Genomic DNA, 19,725 nt, shown 5'->3' on the forward strand with positions numbered 1-19,725 from the left:
CAGCCTTCTTCACAGTCCAACTCTCACATTAGAGAATAGTTAATTAACAATGTTGTGTTAGTTTCAGGTGTACAGCAAAGTGATTCAGTTATACATATACATGTATTTTTTTTTTCAAATGTTTTTCCCATTTAGGTTATCACAGAATATTGTGTAGAGTTCCCTGTGCTATACAATAAGTCCTTGATGATTAAGATATGCACTAAATATAGATAAATCATGTAAACACAGAACAGCTGGAATGAATACATTAATATCAAATAAACTAAACTATCACCCTAGACACTAAGAAACTAACTTATCACCCCAATTAAAAAATGGATACTTCATGATGATCAAATGGTCGATTCATAAGTATAAATCATACAAAATATGTTTATCTGACCACAGCAGAATTAAGTCAGAATTCAGTAACAATGTCTAGGGAAAAAATAAAAAGTGTAGAAATGAAATAATACACTTCTAAATAAATCATGGGTCAAGTAAGAAATCACAAAAAAAAAGAAAATATTTTGAACTGAAAGACAATAAAAATATAGCATTTTAGAATCTGTGCGATGAAACTAAACCAAGGTTTAGAGGGAAATTTATAGCTTTAAATGTTTACATTAGAAAAGAAAAGTCTAAAATCAATTACTTAAGGTTCCATCTTAAGAAGCTAGACTAAGAAGAGAAAAGTAAACTCAAAGTAGGGAGAAAAAGGAAACATTAAAAAGCAAAAATCAATGGAACAGAAAGCAATAAAGAAAATTAACAAAACCAAACTCTGGTTTCCCAAGAATATCAACAGATTTGGTAAATCCCTAGCTACACTAATCAAACAAATAAGAAACGAGAAAACACAAATCATCAAAGAGATTTAAAAAAAAGACTGTTGATAAAGAGATCACATGAACTAGTCTGGGGTACTCAGGACATATATAGGGCTTGAAGAAAACTATATGAGTTTCACTGGTAGTAAGTTCTGTTCTTTTTCATCCCTAACTGGTTCATTCAGTGAGTAAAGAGCAATACTGCATCATGAGATCACACACTTTTTTTAAAAAGTGATTTTGAGAAGCGACAATATTTATTGCCAGCAATAAAGAATCCGTCTGTCAATGCAAGAGATGCAGGTTCAATCCCTGGGTTGGGAAGATCTTCTAAAGAAGGAAATGGCACTCCTCTCCAGTATTCCAGCCTGGGAAATCTCAAGCACAGAGGAGCCTGGAGGGCTACAGTCTGTGGGGTCACAAAAGAGTCAGACACAACTTAGCAACTAAACAAACAACAAAACAAAACAATATTTATTGCTAGGAATGTCAATATGGGTTTATTATCCTAATTTACAAAAGGTAAATTTGCAGGATTTTCTCTTTGACTACTTTCTCTCTTAATTTTGACACACTCCTCTTCCACATAAAATTTTAATTTAGCAACAATTTAACTCTAATACTTTGGCCACCTGATGTGAAGAACTGACTCATTTGAAAAGACCCTGATGCTGGGAAAGATTGAAGCCAGGAGGAGAAGGGGTCGACAGAGGATGAGATGGTTGGATGGCATCACCGACCCGATGGACATGAGTTTGAGTAAGCTCCCGGAGTTGGTGATGGACGGGGAGGCCTGGTGTGCTGCAGTCCATGGGGTTGCAAAGAGTCAGGCACGACTGAGCGACTGAACTGAACTGAACTGCCCTACAGACACTTATGTATTCATTTCTAGTTAAATATTTTATTATATGTGGATATATAAAATTTTTAACAGATAATTCTAAAATCTTTGAATAATAGTCAGACTTTAAAGTTTTTGGATGAAAAGAAAGCAATAATAATAAAAAAGGGGGAGACCTTTTTTGTGATAACCATGGCCATTACATACATAGTATACATGTGCACACACACACACACACACACACACACAGAGTATATTATCTTAATTTGGTTTTACATTATAATTCTGGCAATTAGTTTTCACTGAACTAGTGAAAATATAGAATAGCAAAAGAGAAATGAGTCAAACATTAGCTTAAACTATTAACAACAAATCCCTAAGAGCTTTTCTTTTTTTTAAATAAAACTTTTAAGTTCATTTCTAAATGAGAGTCCCCTTGGACTGCAAGGAAAGTCCAATCCCCTTGGACTTCGAAGAGATCAAACAGCCAATCCTAAAGGAAATCAACCCTAAATATTCATTGGAAGGACTGATGCTGAAGCTGAAGCTCCAATTCTTTGGCCACCTGATGCAAAGAGCCAACTCACTGGAAAGACCCTGATGCTGGGAAAGATAAAAGGCAGGTGGAGAAGGGGATGACAGAGGATGAGATGGTTGGATGGCATCACCAACTCAATGGACATGAGCAAGGTCCAGGAGATGGTGAAGGACAGGGAAGTCTGGCATGCTGCAGTCGATGGAGTTGCAAAGAGTCGGACATGACTGAGCAACTAAACAGCAAGAACAACTAAGAAAAATACACTATTGGACAAAATGTAGACTCATTTGTGGACCACAGATAAGGTAGATAGTGGCAAAATCATGTATTTATGGTATCTTAAAAACTAAATGCATATGCTCTTAATATATCCAAAGCCAAAGAAGTATTAAATCTAAACAAAATAAATTCTCATATAACCCTGTCGTCAAACAAGTTACTTTCTTTCTGGACATCTGTTTCCTCACCTATAAAATTTTGATAATATCTACCATTCAGGATTATTATAAGGATTAAATAGTAGTACCTGCTGAATTATGAGATAGCAGACAGGTGATTTGGGAGTAGGCAGGCACTGAGAAAAAAGTAACTGTGGGATGTGCTAATCCAAATGAATGAGTAAAATCTGAGTCAGAACATATGAAATGTTTCCCTCAAACCACAGCTAATCCAGTACAGAGAAGTATTATGCTTCTGACAGACTTTTAAAATGTTAAGTCTGACTAAGGATTACAGTTTCAATATATTTCTTTTATATAGGAAAGTAAATAATAATCATCTTGATTAAAGATTATTTGTCTTCTCCACAGGAAACCTTAGCAACCAAATACACGATATTCGCCAGTTTTCTATAACAGGAAAATCGTATCACCCATCATTTAAGCCTTTGGAAAATAAAGAGAGATACTTTTTAGAGTCCAGGAAGGCATTATAACATAAGGACAAAAGACCTAAGCTAGCCCTGTCCCAGAGAAACCAGAAAGTAGGATAATTCAATCACCATCAAAGCAAAAATAAACACCACAACTAGAAACCTTCTATCAATTACTATCTGCCTCACTCTTCCCACTGCAACTACTTTGCTAATCTCTACTCCTTCCAACCTACCCAATAGCTGAAATAAACTCAATTATCTCCAAATTCATCTTATAATTTTCCCTAACACAAAGACTCGACTGTAGAAAACATATGCCTACCATTTTACAAAAATATCTTGTTCGTTATGTCTTCATACAAGCAACATATGCCATTCTGAAATATTTTTTTTATGAATGTTGCTGATATGGCTCAATGACCTATGATAGCAATAGCACATACATAGTTTAAGTCACTCATAAGGTCAAATTAAAACAGTAAGTTTTAAAACATCATAGTATACAAATATAAGCTACTAGCTCCCCCCCAAATGTTTTAATATTCATTATTTTAATTATCATATTGTAGGCCTCTTAACTTTGCTTATAGACTACAAGAAGCAAAACACAACTCTGGAGAGAATAAACAGAAAAAAGATAGCAAATCCAAAACACAGTTTTTACAACAATATTATTAAAGGCTGTTAAAAAAGGACTACAAAATCAAATATATATTTTAGATGAATTAAGCTGCTGACTTCTTTGCAGTCATAAGAATTACACAATTTTGAGTAAAATACACATCCTAGACTATTAACAACCCTGTTTACTTTATTAAGTAAATTTAATTACATATTTGAAGGATCTCCATCAAGAATAAAAACTAAAGAGTTTTCCTACTTGACCACAGAAACAAAAAGTCAAAGAAACTATACTACAATTTCCAATGTTATTTTCCCCTCATTCCTTAAATAAATACCTTTCTGATAAATCACTCTAGAAGTCTCTAGAGTACCAAAGCCAATATGGAGATATATTATAACCAAAGAAATATTTGATAAAAAATGTGGCACTCTAGAACACACAATATATAAGTAATAAATGGACAGTAAGATGTCTATTATACCAGATAAATGCTTTCAATATCTACACAATAGGAAGAATCACCATAACATCCCTACATAAAATGAATTACTGCCCTCAAAAACCAATTTGTCAAGTTTCTTAATTGGCTAATAAATTCTAAACACATGTAATCAAAATAAATATCCTAATATTTTATCTTTCAAAAAAATAACGACAATACTTCAAATAGTCTCAAGTAGAATACTATAAAATAGACTATATTTACCATAAATTAAAACAACTATAATTAAAATTATATTTATAATTTTATATTGATTAAACTAACATGGATTCCATGTCAAGATGACATTTTGAACTCAGATATCTACTTTCATCTCCAAAACAACCAAAATCATACCAAACAGGAATTAAAAAAAAAAAAAAGACATACGCTCAGGGAAAGAGATGCACTTTTGAAAAGGGAAGTGTCCACTTGTGGCTTGGTGGTAAAGAGAAGCAGAAAACAAGGTGCTGAAGCTCAGGGCTCTATAAAAACAAGAGGACATCAAGGATCTGAAAACAGACCTAGCTTTCCCCATAAAGTTTCCCATTTATTAAAGAAATTCCACCTCACTGCATTAATGATAGCATACTGCCATTCAAGAAATCTTATAAGTCACACAAAACCTTCAGCCCATCAATTAAATTGTCTGTTACTGCCAATCCAGGAAAATTTTGTACATTATCATAAACAACAAAAAAGAATCTAGAGAAATCCCTGGAGGTCCAATGGTTAAGACTCTGAGCTCTCACTGGCAAGGGCTTCAGTTCAATCCCTGAATCTAACATCCATACAAAGCAACTAGAAGAAAACAAGCAAAGTTAGACCCAAAGTTTTTAACTGATAACAAACATACACCACAAAAAAACACAGCAGAAGAGACTATAAAATTCAAATATGAATTTTGGTTGTTGTTCAGTTGCTAAGTTATGTCTGACAACTCTTTGTGACCCCATGGACTACAGCACACCAGGTTCCTCTGTCCTCCACTATCTCCCATAGTTTGCTCAAATTCATGTCCATTAAGTCAGTGATGCTAACTAATCATCTTACCCTTCTTCTTTAGACTTCAATATTTTCCAGTATCAGGGTCTTTTTCAATGCGTCAGCTATTTGCATCAGGTGGTCAAAGTATTGGTGCTTCAGCATCAGTCCTTCCAATGAATATTCAGGGTTGATCTCCTCTAGGATTAACTACGGAGTAGGCAACGGCACCCACTCCAGTACTCTTGCCTGGAAAATCCCATGGACGGAGGAGCCTGGTAGGCTACAGTCCATGGGGTCGCTAGGAGTCGGACACGACTGAGGGACTTCACTTTGACTTTTCACTTTCATGCATTGGAGAAGGAAATGGCAACCCACTCCAGTGTTCTTGCCTGGAGAATCCCAGGGACGGGGGAGCCTGGTGGGCTGCCCTCTCTCGGGTCGCACAGAGTCGGACATGACTGAAGCGACTTAGCAGCAGCAGCAGCAGCAGGATTAACTAGTTTGATTTCCTTTCAGTCTAAAGGACTCTCAAGAGTTGTCTCTAGCACCACAATTTGAAAGCATCAATTCCTCAGCACATAGCCTTCTTTATGGTCCAAACCTCACATCCATACATGACTACTGGAAAAAACAGAGCTTTGACTATACGGACATTTATCACAAGTGATGATTTTGCTTTTTAGTATGCTGTCCAGGTTTGCCACAGCTTTCCTTTCAAAGAACAAGCATCCTTCAATTTTGTCACTGCAATCACCATCTGCAGTGATTTAGGAAGACTGTTTGGTGATATCCACGTGTAGAGTCATCTCTTATGCTGTTGGAAAAAGGTGTTTGCTATGACCAGTGTGTCTCTTGGCAAAACTCTGTTACCTTTTCCCTGCTTCATTTTGTATTCAAGGCCAAACTTGCCTATTATTCTGGGTATCTCTTGACTTTCTACTTTTGCATTCTAATCCCCTATGATGAAAAGGACTTTTTTTTTTTTTTTGGTGTTAGTTCTAGGTCTTATAGGTCTTCATAGAACCAGTCAACTTCAGCTTCTTTGGTATTACTGGTTGGGGCATAGACTTAGATTACTGTGACACTGAATGGTTTGCCTTGGAAATGAACCAAGATCATTCTGTCACTTTTGAGGCTGCACCGAAGTACTGCATTTCAGACTCTTTTCTGACTATGAGGGCTACTTCATTTCTTCTAAGGGATCCTTGCCCACAGTAGTAGATATAATGGTCATCTGAATTAAATTCGCCCATTCCCATCCATTCTAGTTCACTGATTCCTACGATGTCAACGTTTAAGCTTGCCATCTCCTGCTTGACCATGTCCAATTTACCTTGATTCATGGGCCTAACATTATTCCAAGTTCCTATGCAATACTGTTCTTTATAGCACTGGACTTACTTTCACCACCAGACACATCCACAACTGAGTGTCATTTCTGCTTTGACCCAACTGTTTCTTCTTTCTGGAGCTATTAGTAATTGCCCTCTGTTCTTCTCTAGTAATGTATATTGGACACCTTGCAATCTTCAGGAGCTCATCTTCCAGTATATTTGTTGACTTTTCATACTGTTCATGGGGTTATCACAGCAAGAATACTAGACTGGGTTACCATTTCCTCCTCCAGTGGACCACATTTTGCCAAAACTCTTCACTGTGACTTGTCGGTCTTGGGAGGCCCTACATGGCATGGCTCATAGCTTATGATGGGCCATAAAGCTAATCTCAACACATTTCAAAGTTGAAAGGTCTTCAGGCTTTGGTCTCTAACAATAGTGAAGAAAAAAGAAAGAAACAAAAGACAACTAGAAAAGCCTCTAAATGTTTGGAAATAAAGTAACATATTTCTATATAACACACAAGAAAGGTGAAGTCACAGTTTTATTTGAACTAAATGAAAACTAAAATATGGCACATCTAAAATGTGTAGGCTATAGCTGAAGTATAAAAAAGAGGATTTGTAGCATTGAATATGTGTATTAGAAGAGAATAAAGCTAAAATAAATGATCTAAGCTTCCATCTCAAAGAATTAAAAAAAGAAGGAAAACTATACTCAAAGACGGAAAAAAGAACAAGGGGATAAGAGGAAGGAGGAATAAATTGGGAGACGGATGATATATAGACACTATTATGTATAAAACAGGCAACTAGTAAGGACTTAGTGTAGCACAGGGAACTCTACTCAATACCCTATAATGACTTATGTGAGAAAAGAATCTAAAAGAGAGTGTGTACTTAGCCACTTAGTAGTGTTCAACTCTTTGTGATCCTATTGACTATAATCGATGGGATTCTCCAGGCAAGAATACTGGAGTGGGTAGCCATTCCCTTCTCCAGGGAATCTTCCCAACATAGGAATCAAACATATATATATATATATATATATATATATATATATATATATATATTAAAAAATATATATATATAACAGATTCACTTTGGTGTACACCTGAAACTAGCACAACACTGTAAATCAACTATACTCCAATAAAAAAATTTTTTTTAAAGATAGTAAAAGGAAAGAAACTTGAAAAGCAAAAAATGAATTAACCAGAATATCAAGAAGGACAAAGTTGATTTTCGGAGAAGATTAATAAAGCTGATAAATCCTTGCTGGAAATGACAAAGAAAAATAAATCGCAAATAAAATAATCATTTCTGTAGTTAAATGGCCTTTTGCTCCTAAGCTATTAAAAGCTATGGAAATAGCCCTCCCACTATAAACAAGTAGAAAAGCAGACAAAATGTGTATAACAACTATGTCAGACATTGGACAAATGGCAGCATACAAGTGTGACTCCCTAAGAAAAGGCAAACAAAAAAATGGGAACCCTGGGATTGCCCTGGCTTACTGCCATGAGGAAGTTTCCAACCAACAGAGCATGGAGAGAAAGATTTATAGACTTGCTGAGCTAGGGAGACAGAGACAAACCTCCAAAGAGGCTAAAGTACCGAGTTTTCTAAGGCATTATACCAAAGAGAAGAAGTTGGACAGAAAAGGGATTCTCTAGAAATCTGCATAGGCTCTTTAGTTCTTTGACAAGTTCCAGTCTACAAATATGTGAGATTAAATGCCAAAAGACCATGAAAAAATACACTGGACAGCAATACAAATTCAGAATATCATATAGGAGAGAAATAGTGTTCTACCAGTCAGAGTTGAGACACTTTGTACATAAGGTATTGTATGGAGTCAAGTATTAATTTTGGAGCTAAATTAGCCATAGAATAAAGGTACTCTGGATCCATCCTAACAGAGCTGAAAAGCAAGACTTGATATTGTCAAAATACTACCTGGTGAAGTTAGATCATTGCTACATGAGGCTTACTATATTATTGTCTGTTTTAATGTATGCTTAAAATTTTCCACTCAAAGGCTAAAATTATTATTTGAAACATCATGCCTTCTTTATGGTACAACTCTCATATCCATACATGACCACTGGAAAAACCATAGCCTTGACTACATGGACCTTTGTTGGCAAAGTAATGTCTCTGCTTTTGAATATGCTAAGTTGGTCATAACTTTTCTTCCAAGGAGCAAGCAAGCGTCTTAATTTCATGGCTGCAGTCACCATCGGCAGTGACTTTGGAGCCCCCCAAAATAGTCTGTCACTGTTTCCTCATCTATTTGCCATGAAGTGATGGGACCAGAAGCCATGATCTTAGTTTTCTGAATGTTGAGTTTTAAGCCAAGTTTTTCACTCTCCCCTTTGACTTTCATCAAGAGGCTCTTCAGTTCCTCTTCCCTTTCTGCCATAAGGGTGGTGTCATCTGCATATCTGAGGTTATTGATTCCCAGCAACCTTGATTCCAGTTTGCCTTTTATCCAGCCCAACATTTTGCATGAGGTACTCCGCACATAGGTTAAATAAGCAGGGTGACAATATACAGCCTTGACATACTCCTTTCCCAATTTGGAGCCAGTCTGTTGTTCCATGTCCGGTTCTAACTGTCACTTCATGACCTGCATACATGCTTCTCAGGAGACAGGTAAGGTGGTCTGGTATTCTCATATCTTTAAGGATTTTCCAGTTTGTTGTGATCCACACAGTCAAAGGCCTTAGTATTGTCAATGAAACAGAAGTAGATGATTTCCTGGAATTCTCTTGGCTTTTCCTATGATCCAACAGATATTGGCAATTTGATCTCTGGTTCCTCTGCCTTTTCTAAATCCAGCTTGAACATCTAGAAGTTCTTGGTTCATGTACTGTTGAAGGCTAGCTTGGATAATTCTGCTAGCATGTGAAATGAGTGCAATTGTGCAGTAGTTTGAATATTCTTTGGTCCTGCCTTTCTTTGGAATTGGAATGAAAACTGACCTTTTCCAGGTATACCAAAAGACTATTTTAAATATACCCAATGACAAAATGCTATTTTGTTAGAAAATACACACATTCTGAATTTTAACTAAGATAATTAAGTGCACTAATATTCTTCAGCTTTGGTCACTAACTGAGTCTACATCTACCTCACAGATATTTATCTGGATCAGTACTGTTGCCAAATCAAAGTTAACTGTCCTCACTAAGTACAGAGGATAAAGCCTCTAGCTGTTGTAGACCAAGTATCTGTAAACAGGGATTATTTGTGCATCCCTGTAATTCCCTATTCATAGTGCCCTCACTATTATAACTATATATAACATATTGCCCTAGTAGAAAATTCTGAAACACATGGGAATACCAGACCACCTGACCTGCCTCTTGAGAAACCTGTATGCAGGTCAGGAATAAACAGTTAAAACTGGACATGGAACAAAAGACTGATTCCAAATAGGAAAAGGAGTACGTCAAGGCTGTATATTGTCACCCTGCTTATTTAACTTATATGCAGAGTACATCATGAGAAACACTGGGCTGGAGGAAGCACAAGCTGGAATCAAGATTTCTGGGAGAAATATCAATAACCTCAGATAGCAGATGACACCACCCTTATGGCAGAAAATGAAGAAGAACTAAAGAGTCTCTTGATGAAAGTGAAAGAGGAGAGTGAAAAAGTTGGCTTAAAGCTCAACATTCAGAAAACTAACACATGGCATCTGGTCCCATCACTTCATGGCAAATAGATGGGGAAACAGTGGAAACAATGACAGACCTTATTTTGAGGGCTCCAAAATCACTGCAGATGGTGACTGCAGCCATGAAATTAAAAGACACTTACTCCTTGGAAGGAAAGTTATGATCAAACTACACAGCATATTAAAAAGAAGAGACATTACTTTGCCAACAAAGGTCTGTCTAGTCAAAGCTATGGTTTTTCCAGTAGTCATGTATGGATGTGAGATTTGGATTATAAAGAAAAATGAGCACTGAAGAATTGATGCTTTTGAACTGTGGTGTTGGAGAAGATTCTTGAGAGTCCCTTGGACTGCAAGAAGATCCAATCAGTCCATCCTAAAGGAGATCAGTCCTGGGTGTTCATTGGTAGGTCTGATGTTGAAGCTGAAACTCCAACACTTTGGCCACCTGATGCGAACAGCTGCCTCATTTGAAAAGACCCTGATGCTGGGAAATATTGAGGGCAGGAGGAGAAGGGGATGAGATGGTTGGGATGACATCACTGACTCAGTGGACATGGGTTTGGGTGGACTCTGGGAGTTGGTGATGGACAGGGAGGCCTGGCATGCTGCAGTTCATGGGGTTCCAAAGAGTTGGACACGACTGAGAGACTGAACTGAACTGAAGTGCCCTAACTGAAGAAGAATCTATCTTATTAAAGTTTCAGATACATTTCAGTTCAGTTCAGTTCAGTCACTCAGTCGTGTCCGACTCTTTGCGACCCCATGAACTGCAGCACGCCAGGCCTCCCTGTCCATCACCAACTCCCGGAGTTCACTCAAACTCATGTCCATCCAGTCCGTGATGCCTCAAACTCATGTCCATTGAGTCAGTGATGCCATCCAGCCATCTCATCCTCTGTCGTCCCCTTCTCCTCTTGCCCCCAATCCCTCTCAGCATCAGAGTCTTTTCCAATGAGTCAACTATTCACATGACTATTCAGCATGCTAAAAGCTGAAACTCCAATACCTTGGAGTTTGGAAACTCCAAAGTATTGGAGTTTCAGCTTTTAGCATCAGTCCTTCCAAAGAACACCCAGGACTATCCTCCTTCAGAATGGACTGGTTGGATTTCCTTGCAGCCCAAGGGACTCTCAAGAGTCTTCTCCAACACCACAGTTCAAAAGCATCAATTCTTTGGCACTCAGCTTTCTTACAGTCCAGCTCTCACATCCATACATGACCACTGGAAAAACCATAGCCTCAACTAGACGGACCTTTGTTGGCAAAGTAATGTCTCTGCTTTTGAATATGCTATCTAGTTGGTCATAACTTCCCTTCCAAGGAGTAAGCGTCTTTTAGATACATTTACTTGGACCTAAAACTTACACTTACTTCCACTTTTTTCCCCTTCTATTTGCCATGAAGTGATGTGGGAACCCACTTCAGTATTCTTGCCTGGAGAATCCCATGGACAGAGGAGCTTTGTGGGCTACAGTCCATAGTGTTGCAAAGAGTCAGACAAAACTGAAGTGACAAAGCACAGCACAGCATGGCACAGATGGGACCAAATGCCAGGATCTTAATTTTTTTAATGTTGTTGCAACCCTGAATATTCATTGGGAATGATTGATACTGACGCTGAGGCTCCAATACTTTGGCCACCTGATATGAAGAGCCGACTCACTGGAAAAGACCTGATGCTGGGAAAGACTGAATGCTCTAAAATATGAATAATACGCTTGTTTAGTATATCTCTTATATAGCAGTATTATAGGGAATGACATTTGCCCCTATTGTTAGTAATAATCTTCTAAATGCTAAGAAGTATGCCAATTGTATTTATCTATTTTATCTCTTAATTTTCCAGAGTATTTAAACATAGAGTTGTTACTTTCATCTCCTTTTGGCATTTTGGGGAACTTTTTTTTGGTGGGGGAACAGACAACTTGGGGTTTGGTTTGGTTTGAGTTTTGCTTTGAGAATACTGAACTCTGAAAAGTTCAGAGGTCAGAGCAAATGTGCGATAGAGCTGAAATTTGAACACAAGTCTGTCCACATCCTTTCAACTACAGCCCACTGTCAGTAAGATCTGATTGCAGTATCATTTTCAAATAAAATCTATAAAGAAGGAAACAAATATCTACAGATTCATTTCTAAAATATTATTTAAATATTTAACCCCACTTTATTATAGGTAGATCCATTCAACTAAATGTCTTAGAATTAGTCATGTCAATCTTCAAAAATTCCCAATCATCATGTCTAGCCCCCCATTTTTAAGAGATATTAAAAGGTAGAATTGGGAAGGAAAAAAAGCAAAAGAAAAATGCAGAATCTAGTGCCTCCCCTCTAAAAAAGCATATAACCCACCCACTATGCCAAAGGTTAAGTCATTTAGTCAAGTTCAAAGATCTTCAAAGACTTCTTAGATCCAGATAAGCCCATATGTTACCAAAATTCTGCAAAAAAGCTATTACTTTCCAATCTGCTTCTCATGTTTAAGATACAGAACACACAGATGCTTGGCATCACTCATCAGTCTTCCTAAATTTTCACACCAGATAATCAAGGTCCACCAATAACTTTCCTATCTGAAAGTCCTAGAAATGTCTTTATTCCATCAGTGTTTGGTTCACTTCTTAAATCTGAAAGTAACCATAAAAGACCATTCAGTTACTGTACAATAAGTGTTAATTTGCTAATTTCTTCACAGGTAATCAATTAAAATGTAAAATATTGGATAAAATTAGTTGCACTAAACTTAACAGCTGCTCCATAAGCATAATTAGTTTCACAAGGGCCATATGTATTCTGAACAGAGACAGAGTTGAAACAAATAGACAGATTTTAAGTAAGTTTGAGAAAATCTGCATTTAATTAGCAGGTGGGTACTACAACTGCATAACGTTTTTATACATTTATATTTATGAAGTGACAGAAGATCTAAAGGCTTTTTAAAATGGCGTTTATTGTTTGAATGGGAACTGTTTTGCTGCATGCTAAAGTGATTTAAATCCTTATAGCTCTGCTTTGAAAAAAATCATAAATGGTGAAAGAAAACATGTGGAAAACTGTAAAACTAGAAAGAATTTGCGACAAAAAACAGATACACATACCATAACTAAAAGGAAACTACACTTAATTAAATGTACACTACATCTGGAATATCAGCCTAATAAAACGTGAAACTATTAATTTTCATTGTTCTAAAGGAAATGAGGTCAGTGTCATTTAATAATTCCTCCAATTACATTGGACTAACTCATTGGACTGTATGTTCTGGACACCATCTAATCTTAAAATGCTATATACTTTACAATATCCTTAAGTCAAATTTTTAAATAAAAGCATTTAAATTACAAAGAAGTAAAAGAATAAAATCAGCAAATGAAATTCTTTAGCCACTGGTAGCTACCAGTAATATATTTTAAACATTATATTTTTTGGATAAGGTTTTTCATGGATGCCCATAAGTATGAGATCACTCTTGTTAGTTCTTATCAGCACTAAAATAATCATTTTAAATTTAAAAGTAGAATATATAATTTTAAAAATGAAAATGATGTTTACCTGGCCAATAATTTCATTAGTAGTCTATATTTATCATTAGCAAGTTTAAAGTGTATAAAAATAAGATATTTTTTCAAAGGTGAAGTGTTTTTTAAAGGCCTTAATTAAAAGAACGATAATATTTGTAAGAGAAAAATGCATCATTTTCCAAAATAAAATAGACAATGAAGCAAATCCCTGCACTGTGTGTGTGTGTTGGGGAAAGTTAGGAAAATGCTTGCTTATCAACTGAGTGAACCAAGACCTTAACATTTTACTTTCTTCATCTAGCTAAATAATGTAGCATTCTACTTACATATCAAAGACACTAAACTTCAAAACTGTCCTTAAATAATAAGGCTGTTATGCACAAGTTTAAATTATCAAACATGAATTTTAATTTGGGCATCCTGTTTTTGGAAATAAAAATATATCAACTTAACACACTTTCTAATTAGCAAAATTTAAACTTGTACATGAAATTTTTAAGTCTTCATGGAATCCTTGCATCAAAAAAAAAAAACCTTTTAAAATAATAACTATATTGTAAAATATAACTGTGTATATAATTAACATTAATAATAATTTCATGTTCAAAATTAAAAGAGAGGAAAAAATACAGATCATTCTACTCACAATAATTAAGTTTTTAAAATTAAAATTGTCCTTTAAAAGGTTACTTCCTTATTCATATATATAAAAACTCAAACAAAAATCTTGCTATACTCTTACTATATAGCAAATTCTATTATAAAGCTGAAAGAACTTAAGATACTAAACAGTTTAGTTCTAAGTTTTTACTAAAAATTTTTTTAATTATTTTTAAAAAGCCTCAAGCAACTTGCTGCAAGACTTCATTAAATGCAACCACATAAAACAGAATTTAAGGGGAACAGACTGACAGCTTACAAATCAGATTTCATTCTGCTGCCTTTAACTTAGATTTCCAATTCCTTTGTTTATTGCAGCTCTTTCATATATGTGAAAAAGTTTAAAATTGCTTATGTCAATATGTTAATTGCCAGACAAAGGCTTATTTAATGGTAATAAAAGAATCAAAAAAAGCAAGACACCTAGGGCATGAAACTTATCTCAATGGTCACCATATTTTATAAATAAAAACATAATCAGGAACATACATCCAGAATTATTGTATTTTGTATTGTACTGTATACTCAGGCACCAGAAGCAAGAATATCTGAAATCAAGGCACATGTTAGTTTATTTCTTGATTTGGGCCAGTACTTCAAAAATAATCCTAGTGTGAGTTTCCCTCCCCCACCCAATTAAGAGTATAATAGGAAGCAGAGGAGTTTTCAGAAAGAGACAAAGTCTCTGTCTTTAAACTGTTGTTCCAAGATAGAAGAAGAAACAAAAGAAAGACAAAAATGTAAAAGGACATCTATAGTTAACTGAAAATTCAAAAATCTTATTTTTTTCTGGATTTTCCCTCTAGATCTTTATTGCATGTTTCCAGTGATTTGATAAAGTTATTCCCAAATTCAAGTTCAAGATGCAGTGTAAACAACTGATTGTACTATTGGAACAATATCAACAAGTAAAAAAAGTAACCCTGAAAGTGACAGCCCATCTCAACAGCATCAGCATGTGTGGCTTTTTATCAACAATGAAACTAAAAAGAAATTTTTAGTTTAGGCTCATATTCAAATTTAGAAATTATCATTTTACCTTTTTTTCTTTTATATAACTCCTTTTGTTTTTTCAAAGGGCCTTGATAAAAAGAAATGGTTTCAATATGTAGTTACATCTATTTTAAGCTGCTATTTTCCTTTTTAAACAAGACAAGCAAGACCATAATTTGCTAACTAAATCATTATTATAATGAATAGCCCATAAACTCACTAGAAGATCAACTTACACAGATAATACAAAGGTATTTCTTTTTTCAAGCACAAGCCATCACTGATTTCCATCTTCACTACTGATTAAGGGGAAAAGAGGCTACATATTTTTAAAAATAACTGCAAGTGTCATTTGACTTAAACTTGGTATTAAAAAAATAAAGAATATTAAAACCCAGTTTATTCTCTTGAAAATAGTAAGACAAAAAACACTTTATTCTCCTGAAATGTATTTTCAAAATCCTCCAATTATCACCCAGAGTTTCCCTTACAGATAATTAAATAGAGAGAAAGATATTTTCCCATTAAATTACTTACATTTATCTGCATTAATACAGGTTAAAATGGAGGAGTGTTAGAGTTGGAAGCATAGACAATTGACAATTTAATATAGGAGAATATGTAATTAAGTTAAAATCAGACACTGGGAACCATCAAATCAGAATGGTGCAGGATCATATAGCCTACTATTCAAAATTACACACTATAACTATATTACTATACAGCTCAGTACACCATGCCATAACTGATATCCTCAAGTCATTAGCAAAAACATAATACAACTGGACTTGAACTTCCTTTATATATATTTAAAAAAAAAAAAAAAACTGCTACTCATGAAAAATAAAACCTGAAATACCTATCCTCAGAGGAGGAATAGTACTCAAAAAGATTAAGTCAGAAAAAAAGGAATTCTAATTATTTGAAATACTCTACAGAATGCAAAACACTCAATCTGAGCAAAAAGAAGCTTAAAATAAAAAGGTTTTCACTCATACTCTCCAAGTATTTTCCATTACACGTAGGCTACATTAATCCTGAGATTTTGGGGAAACCTAAAAGACTACCTTAAGTACTCATGTTTGGGTTTGAGTAAGCCAGAGTTTCGAATATCAAAGATTATACCATGAAGGGATTAAAAACAAAGTTCATAATCTCTGGCCCTCTGACAAGCCAATATGAGCCCTAGATGGGGAGTTTCCCTACAACCTTAACAAAAGGAATTTATAAAATTAGCTTATGTTCATTAAGTTTCACGTACATGTTTCTGACACTATGAAGTTTATAAATAATTTGGGGTTAATTTACAAAATTCAAAAGACAGAAACACACCAGATACCTTCCTGCCTTTGCACTGGCTCTTCCCACAATCTTATTGTTCTCCAGACATTTCAGATTCCCTCATCTCCTTAAAACCTCTACCCAAATGTTATCTTTTCATTAAATTCTATCCTTAACACTTTGCTAAACAGTAAAACCCAACCTCTCCTATGATCTGCACAACTTCCAATGTCTTGTTCTGTTTCTATTTTAATCACTGCATAAAACCTAATATCTATATAATTTGATTATTATATTTATTATTCATCAACTATCCTCCCTGCTAGAAATTAAGCTCTACAAGAGCAATTTCTTTCATTTACTAACATATCCCAAGAGCTAAGAACTATGCCTGTCAAAAAGAACAGTCGAATATTTGTTAAAAATGAATAAATTCATATACTTTCTCAATTTTCCTTTCTTCCAATTTAATCTCACATGATTATTTAATATTTCCTTAATAAATTCACTTAGATATCTTTTATCTAATTTATTTCTCATGTCTAAGTTAAATATTAAAAATTAATGACATTTTCTCTTCTTTCTAATAAAATATTATATGTATTATAAGATACAGATAAGTTATAACACTATATACTATTTATATGATAACATCTAGGAGAACTTATAAGGAAAATTTCAATAAAGTGAGGTCTTTTATCATTATTTTTCAACAAAAAAATGCATGTATTCCCAACTTTACACAAAAGCTGACATTTGCAACATTTTTTCTACTCTGGGACAATTCTGCCATCATACCCTCTCAAGTACAGACAAATTACCCCAGGTGATAGGAATTTTCTAACATATATAGAATTCTAAGTTCCAAGAAAGAGCTTTGCTATGCCACATTCACCAAATTAATTTTGTTCCCTTGTCCATAGAACCCTAATTAACATAAAGTGCTCCTCAACACATTTTGAAAAAAGTATTTCATAAACTTTCAGGACCCGAAATGGTTTTGCTGATGATTTACTTCAGTGATTCACTATGGCTACCTGAGGAGCTTTTAAAAATATACACATGGCAAAATGAACTTTGACCTACACTTCATATCCTACACAAAGATTGATTCAAAGTAGATCAATCTTTGATCTACTTAAATGTAAAACATAAAACTGCAAAACTTCGAGAAGAAAACATAAGAGAAAAAGCTTTATAATCTAGTGCTGGGCAAAGAGTTTTTATATTTGATATCAAAAACATAATCCATATAAGGAAAAATTGATAAACTGGACATCATCAAAACTTAAAAGATTTTGCTCCATTAAAGACACTGTGAAAAAATGAAGAGGCTGGGAAAAATATCTGCAAACCATGTATCTGACAAATGACTAACATCAAAAATATATTAAGAATTCTTAAAATACAAAGAAAAAATTCCATTAGAAAATTAATGGAAGTTTCACCAAAGAGAATATACAAGTAACAAAGCACATGAAATGATGTTCAACATCACTAACCATTAGGGCAATGAAAGCTACAACCATAATATCACTAAGTACCTATCAGAAAGGCTAAAATTAAAAAAAACAGTAACAACATCAACTGCTAGCAAGATACAGAAAAACTAGATGACTTATACAACACTAGCTGGAACGTAAAATGATACAACCACTACGGAAAACAGCATGTCAGCTTCTTACAAAACTAAACATGCTACTACTATGATCTCACAATTGTGTTCTGGGGCATTTATTCCACAGAAATTAAAACATATTCACAAAAAATCTCTTCATGAATCATCACAGCAGCTTTTTTTTTTATAATAGCCAAAATGTGTAAGTAATCCAGATATACTTAATAGGTGAATTAAAAAAAAAAAAAAAACAACGATGGTATATCCATACCATGGAATACTACCCAGCAATAAAAACAAATACTGATGTATGCAACAACTGAAATCAATCTTCAGGGAAATATGCTGAGTGAAAAAAGCCAATCCCAAGGCTTCCAAATTACATAATTCCATTTCATAACATTCTTAAATGACAAGACTTACAGAAGAACAGATTGGTTGCCGTCGTTTAAGAAGTGGATACAAGCAAAAGGCAAGAAGGAGCAACATGAGGGAATTTTGTGGTGGTGGTGGTGGTTTATCGCTAAGTCATGTCCAACTCTTGTGACCCCTGGACTGTAGCCTGCCAGCCTCCTCTGTCCATGGGGATTCTCTAGGCAAGAATACTGGAGTGGGTTGCCAGTTCCTTCTCCAGGGGATCTTCCCAACCCAGGAATCGAACCTGGGTCTCCTGCATTGCAGGCAGATTCTTTACCAACTGAACTATGAGGGAAGCCCCCATCTTGTGGTGGCAGAATGGTTTTCTATCTTGGCTGTTATCATTGTCAATAATATGCTTTTAAGATTTTACTACCGATATTACCATTGGGGAAATTGGAAAAAAAAGATACATGGGATCTCTCTATTGTTTCTTACATCTGCATACAAATCCATAATTATCTCAAAATAGAATGTTCAATTTAAAAAATACATAAAGACATTATTCTGAATATATAAACACTATTCTGGAAGTACTAGCCAATGCAACTAGATTAAACAAAACAAGAGCTATACGAAATGGAAATAAAACTATCGCTATTTGCAGATATTTTGAAAACCCTAGAGAAAAAAAATAAATTAAACCATTCAAAAAGAACTTCAAAACAAAAAAGGTAACAACTCAACTCAAAAATAATTCAGGATATGAAATTAGTATTTAAAAGTCAATAGCATTCATATGTGCAAACAGCCAGTAAGAAAAGATAATGGATGAAAAAAACTCCATTCACAATAACAACTTAAATATAAACATTAAGGAATAAACAACAAAAAATGTTCAAAATCTAATTAAAAATAAAAAAAGAAGAAGAACTGTAAAGCACTCATGAAACACACACAGGAAACCTAGAACAAATGGTACTACATTCCTTTTCATTCAGTTAGGCAATCTCAGCTTCATCATGATGTCAGTTCTTAAGCTAATTTACAAATATAATGCAATCCCAATAAAAATTCCAATGAGTACTTATGTGGAGCTAGAAAAGCTGAACCTAA

General features: G+C 34.8%; 1 protein-coding gene across 1 annotated transcript in view; it reads right to left on the minus strand.

The window, feature by feature from the left end:
• The window catches only part of RSRC1 (arginine and serine rich coiled-coil 1), a 241,637-nt gene that overhangs the window by 138,490 nt on the left and 83,422 nt on the right, over window positions 1-19,725 (minus strand). The window lies entirely within an intron of this gene.

Source organism: Bos indicus x Bos taurus, chromosome 1 (genome assembly GCF_003369695.1).
Source record: "Bos indicus x Bos taurus breed Angus x Brahman F1 hybrid chromosome 1, Bos_hybrid_MaternalHap_v2.0, whole genome shotgun sequence".
Taxonomy (NCBI): Eukaryota; Metazoa; Chordata; class Mammalia; order Artiodactyla; family Bovidae; genus Bos; species Bos indicus x Bos taurus.